General features: G+C 41.0%; 1 long non-coding RNA gene across 3 annotated transcripts in view; it reads left to right on the plus strand.

Annotated features, from left to right (window-relative positions):
• Positions 1–3,777, plus strand: part of LOC116096181 — a 22,913-nt gene extending 19,136 nt beyond the window's left edge. For all 3 annotated transcript variants that reach the window (XR_004120880.1, XR_004120881.1, XR_004120879.1), the window contains exon 4: positions 2,836–3,777. This is a non-coding gene — a long non-coding RNA (uncharacterized LOC116096181). The remainder of the gene's footprint in view (positions 1–2,835) is intronic.
• Positions 3,778–6,252: the final 2,475 nt, after the last annotated feature.

The following is a 6,252-nucleotide window of genomic DNA, read 5'->3' on the forward strand; positions in this document are numbered from 1 at the left end:
AAAAACAACAAATTTGTATTCAAGATCATATCAAGTCATAATTATTGGTACTTTTTTAAAAACAAGATTCTACTTCAACTTAATAGAGAAGTAACCACACAGCGACAGCCTCCAAGACCTTTACCCAGGGAGGTGATCTGGCCTAGGAGATACAAAAACATACTTCTATTAATTAAGGTATGCTAATAAGATATAAAAAGTGATTTCATGTAGAAGGCTGCAAGGAGAGGCAGGCTCTGACTGTTAGAACAAGACAGAATAGGAGAGGGCCGAGGTAGGAGCATCAGCACCATCCCTTCATCTTGTTCTCTTCCGTGCCCTGGATGGCTCAGTAGCAGCTACGACTTCCCCACTAATTTAATGCGTACTATATTCCAGTCTGGTACAACATGCTCACCTAATACAAATATTTATCATTCCATTAGGAGTTACGTGACTGAAAACATCGAGAACCAGTGGCTGCTACTTATTTTTGATAAGGGATACTGAGTGTGGTAAAAAAAAAAAAAATAGAGATAATAAAAGAGAAAGAGTCAATTTATCTGAATTTTGTGGATTATTCTCCACTTTCTAGCTTAAATGATCTCTTGACTAATAGTGCAGAAACTTGGTACCTATAATAGAGGAATACACTTCAGAATATCTAATTTATGTTCTCCCCCAGAAACATTTACAGTTCACTCCCTGACATGGTTCTTCTTTACTTACCATTTCCAGGCATCCTACACAGCTCCACAGTCTCCCTGGGCAATTGCTCTGGCCGGGACAAACCAGCGGGCAACAACAGAAAAACGTTCTCTAGGGAGGCCCTGGCTTCTAAAGTTCAGGCCAGACATTTGTCTGAGAAGCTGGAGGCCTGTTCAATACAAAAATCAGATGAACTCTGTAAAAAAAATTTAGTTGCTCCCAGAAAACCTAAGCATAGAATTGACATTCTTTCTGGAATCCCAGGGTTACAGTTCAGGATCACACACTACACAACCCAAAAGTCCACAGACACACGTTCTTTTTTTCACATTTCAAACAGATCTCCGATGAGATTTGTGTGGGCTCTGCCTCTCCAGGTTAGGTAGCTTCAAACTGCCCTAGGGTCATGCACTCCAGTAACTCACTCAGCAAATTCAGCTGTGTAGCCATGACACACAGAGGGTCCGAAAGTTTGAGAATGACCGGTGGGGATTCCCAGTGCAAGGCCCGTGTTAGAGACGAAATAGAGCATGAACAAAGGGTTCCGCCTGTGCAGCGGAGGAGTTTCCTCCACTTACAGAACAGTCATGAATCTCCTCCATGGCCATCGGCTCAGCAGTGATGTTCCCCAAGGTCTTCAGAGTAGGATTTGATCATCTTTACCTTAAATATCTAGTGTGGTGGCCTCTAACCCACACCCCCGAAGTATGACTAGCATGAATGGAGAAGGGCAGTAAGCACAAAGCGATGGGAGATTTGTAGGCATGGATGCTCACGGAGAGAAAGGCACATGCAATTTTAAAATACTGACCGTGAGACAAAATGGTTTGGGGAAATATATTATTGGAATTAATTTCACTTTTTAGAGTATGGATGATAGAACTTTAGCATGGGCACCTGGTTATTAAGGCTCACATTATATGAGTTCACTGAAAAGCAGCAGTCTAGAATGCTGGAAGGTGAACCAGGATACCCTTTTACAGGCCAAGATAATAAATCTTTACAAATCACATTTGCTTTGCTCTTAATTTTGCAATAGACACTAACAGAGAAATCTTAAATGTAATGTAAAAAGATATTTCATATATATATATATATATATATATATATGTGTGTGTGTGGTAGAGAGGACAATGAATTGTTTTTGTCAGCTGTCAGCACATTTGGTCTCTTTAGTAATAAAAAAAGCAAAGAATTTTGAAGAAATTAAAATAACAACTTGAAACACAAATTTTCAAATAACTTTAATATTTAACATTAAAGGAATTATAAACAATGATGCATATCCTCACAGTGCCTTCAAAAGAGTATTAAAATAAGTTTACTTAGACTAGATATTTATGTAACTCACAAGTTACATTTAAGAAAAAGGCAACATTATACGTTTGTTTACTAGAGGGATTGCCCTGAAAAAGAGACAGAATATTACCCACTTGGTGGGATTTTAAAAATTACCTATATATTATAGGTCACATTGCTGTTTTTAATAAACCAAGAGATTCTTGTTGGTTAAGCTAATTAACTCGGTAAATTAACATTTACCATATAATGTAGGTGACATACGATTGCCTGGTGTTCTTTTGTGTCTGGCCTCTTTGCAATGTTCCACTTTAGATTCTAAGACATTTGACTTCAGCACACACAGCAGCTAATCAGTCCTTCCAAACAATGCCTTGTCAAGAGCAGCACACACACACACACACACACACACACACACACACACACACACGCACGCACACACCTTCCTTCACTAACTCATCTCCAAGTTCAAAATTGCAATCGAAAGTGTGCTGTGACAGTTAGCAGCATCTTGGAGTTGGAATACGCTGTAAAATTGTGTTATGTTGTTTCCTTAAAGTAGTTCCATTTGTACTGCTGATCAATGACCTAATTCGTCCACATAACACGCAAGATGTTTTTTAAGTCAAGAATAAGGTACTTGCTCAATAAATGTACAGAAAAAATATATATGAATTTTTTTTGCCGTTGGGCTTGTAAATGTAAGGTTTCTTAGCCCATTCACACTGATATTTTTAAAATGACACTGAGGTGTTAAAAGCTATGTGTGTTCCTCAGATTGATTGACTGATTGATTGATTGATTGACTATTTATTTATTTATTTATTTTACTTATTTCTTTTGACCTAGGTTTGGATTTTTGAGGCACCAGGTCTGTTCAATGTGCCCTGTGTACACCTAATAACAAGCAGCTCATAACCGTAACCTGGGTTAAGCTACCAGCTAAGAATAAGAAGCACCAGGAAACAAACGAAAGCAAACCTAAAGCAGCCTGCTTATCACATAGTGACTACCGAATAACGCAAATATTAGCAAAGCACGGCAGAAGAAAGGAGACAGGGACTGCAATCCAGCTGGAGCGGTACTGATTCAAACCTGAGGAAAAGTGGGTCAGGACTGACATCTGCTGGTCTGGTTAATGAGATGTTGCCCATGGAATCCAGATCCTCAGAGAACAAATCACTGATGCTCTGTGACTGGGGGAGGCAGGGACTTGGCTTCTCTGGGAAGCCATCCCATCTGTAAAGTGGCCAACCCTCTAGCAAAGCCTCCCTTTCTTTCTCTTCGATGTTTTGCCCTGGTAACCAGGTATGTTTTCCTAAGCATCTCTAAGCAAGGAGAGAATGTTGTGCCGGTGGATTCCACTTAGAGAGCCAGTCTTACAAAAGAAGGTGGTCAACTGGTGCTAAGAAGTTTGAACAGGAATTCCAAGGTTTTATCAGAAGATTCACTGGATCAAATTACTTTTAAAGGGTAATTTCTAGTCCAAATACTGACTGATAGGCTATCAACTTGGAGCACATTCACTTTTAGGATATAATGAATTAATTAGATTTGATTTCTACCCATCTCTCTTCCACCAGAACCTTTTTGCAATAGGAACTTGACTTGCTGCACAGACCCTGGACTTGTGACATTGTATCCTCATGAGGCCTTGTTTCCATTCTCTGGATTTTTTTTTTTAAGAAGGTGGGGCCAGGCTGATAGACTGGCTGTCCTTGAACGCACAGAGATGTGCCTGCCTTTGCCTCCCCGAATCCTGGTATTAAAGGCACGTGCCACCGCACCCAGCCTCCATTCTCTGGCATCCTACTTTTCTATCTTTACCAAACCCAGTTCCTAACTGACTCGGTCACTAGGTTCTTGGCATGGTGTCTATCTTTCTCAAGCCACCTTCTCATTTCCTAGGACAGTTTTCACTATGTAAGTAGACACTCAACAAATATCTTCTGGTTCACTTTGATAGTTCTGTATTCTTTTGTTACTTTATTTATTTACATTTCAAATGTTATCCCCCTTCCAGGTCTCCCCTCTTCAAAACCCCATCCCATTCCCCCTCCACACCTGTGCCTCTTAAGAGGTGCTTCTCCACTGATTTTCCCACCCACTCCTGCCTCACCCCTCTAGCATCCCCCTATGCTGGAGCATCAAGCCTCCACAGAACCAAGATCTTCCCCTCCCATTGATGTCAGATAAGGCAATCCTCTGCCATATATGTAGTTGCAGCCATGGATCCCTCATGTATACTTTTTGGTTGGTGGTTTAGTCCTTGGGAGCTCTGGGGTGGGGATCCGGTTAATTGATATTGTTGTTTTTCCTATGGGGTTGCACTCCCCTTGATAGTTCTGTATTCTATATTCCCTTGGTTTCTCCATGAAAGTCCTGAACAGAACCTAGAAATACTGGCTTGAATTGATAAGAAATAATTTGGGCATCCCAGAAGTGTCCAGTGCCATATCGTTTTAATTATCTAGGGGAGGTGACATTTTAAGGTCTGTAATGAGAGCATAGGACACAGGTCATAGAAATTCCTCTCCAGAAAAATCTTTAATAGTCTTTCCCCATTAATAAGAATGAACAGGTAGACCAGACAACTTTTCGCCCACCCTCTGGCTACATGAATTCCAAACTGTTGTCAAAACTGTCTATTGAGGCTGGCAGGATGGCTTAGTGTGCAAGCACAGTTGCTGCAGCTGCATAGGTATGACAGCCTGGGGCTCAGACCCTAGCCCCTGTTTGTGCCTGGAACCCAGTGCCGTCGGGGGCAGAGATGGGAGGATCATTGGGACTTACTGGCTACCAGCCTAGCTCCAGGTTCAATGAAAGACTCTATATGAAGCAAATATGGCAGTGAATAACAGAGAAGGGCAGCTGATGTCTTCTGTGGCTTCTCACATAGAAGGTCACACATGAACACACACACACACACACACACACACACACACACACACACGCTTGCAGCTCATCGCTGTTTCTCTCAATTAGGTATATGTACATACATATGCATGTGTCTTTGGACACAGCCTTAAGTTTTCATTTGTAAGATATAGAGAGGAAATAAAACTTGAAAACTTAAGAGGCGGAGGAAGAGAAGCATAAAGCCATACACTCTCCTTAAAGACATTTGCAACCACCCTCAGTCAGGAGAAAGCTGGATCCAGTCGCTACCTCAAACTCCATGTAGAGAGGCAGGTGAGTTAAGCACAAGGAGTCAGTCATCAGCCTCTGTCAAAATGCCACCCAAGTGCCGTCATCTCCCTTCGCCAGGCTTCTGTCCTGTATTCCCAGCTCATGAGTAAGGGCCTCTTTCTCCCCCTCTAGTTCTGAGGATATAATTGAGGGTTGTTGTTTGTTTGTTTGTTTGTTTGTTTTTCTACCTTACAAATCTAAACTACTCTAAAGTGGAGGATATTTTCAGGTCCAAAACAATTAAATCCATAAAGTAAAATACAGTGCTAATATTAGTGGGTAGCATTGTTGCAATATTTTTAACAAAATTTTATCACCTTTTTAAAAAAGCTTATTAAATTGAAGAGGGAAATAAAAACACCACTCAGACCCTTTACAAAGCATTTTTCTCTTTCCATACCATAGCAACCTAATAAAGACATGGTAACTTGGCAGATGGCATGGCACATTAGCCTTGGAACAAAATATTAGATGCCAAAAATGTGCTAAAAAAATCCCTTCCTTCTTCCTTCCTTCCTTTCTTCCTTTCTTCCTTCCTTTATTTAATTTCTCCCTTCTTTTCCCCCTTCCATTTTGTCTTACTCCTCATACTATTCTATAACAAAAGGTTATCCACTTATAGTTTTTCAGTGCCTAAACAAAAGGCATTTGCTAAGGCCAGAAAGTATTTAGGACACTGAATCTGGACAAGAGCATTGTAAGTAACAGTTTCTCTCTTACTTAAAACTGTTTCGGAAAATGTATTTAGACTGGCCATTTCTACACTGAACAGAATTATTCCCTTTGTTTTTTTTTTCTTACACATGAGTCTGGGGCCCTCTTCTTAATGGAGTGTATAGAATCACCCAGCTGTACACTCCGGGGATCTCAGCATCTGTGGCCACGATATAATGCAGACAGGGTGCCCCTGTTTGGGGGCAGGGGAGATAAGCTCTGTTAAAAATACAACCTTGTTTCTTTAAGAGCTAGGAGATGGTTTTCAGCCAGCCTCTGCAGGCAATGAACGTTACCCCTGCCAGGTGGCAGTGCTCCCAGTGATGGAAGATGTAGGGCACTGTGTATGTGTGTGTGTGTGTG

Source organism: Mastomys coucha, unplaced genomic scaffold (assembly GCF_008632895.1).
Source record: "Mastomys coucha isolate ucsf_1 unplaced genomic scaffold, UCSF_Mcou_1 pScaffold18, whole genome shotgun sequence".
NCBI classification, from domain to species: domain Eukaryota; kingdom Metazoa; phylum Chordata; class Mammalia; order Rodentia; family Muridae; genus Mastomys; species Mastomys coucha.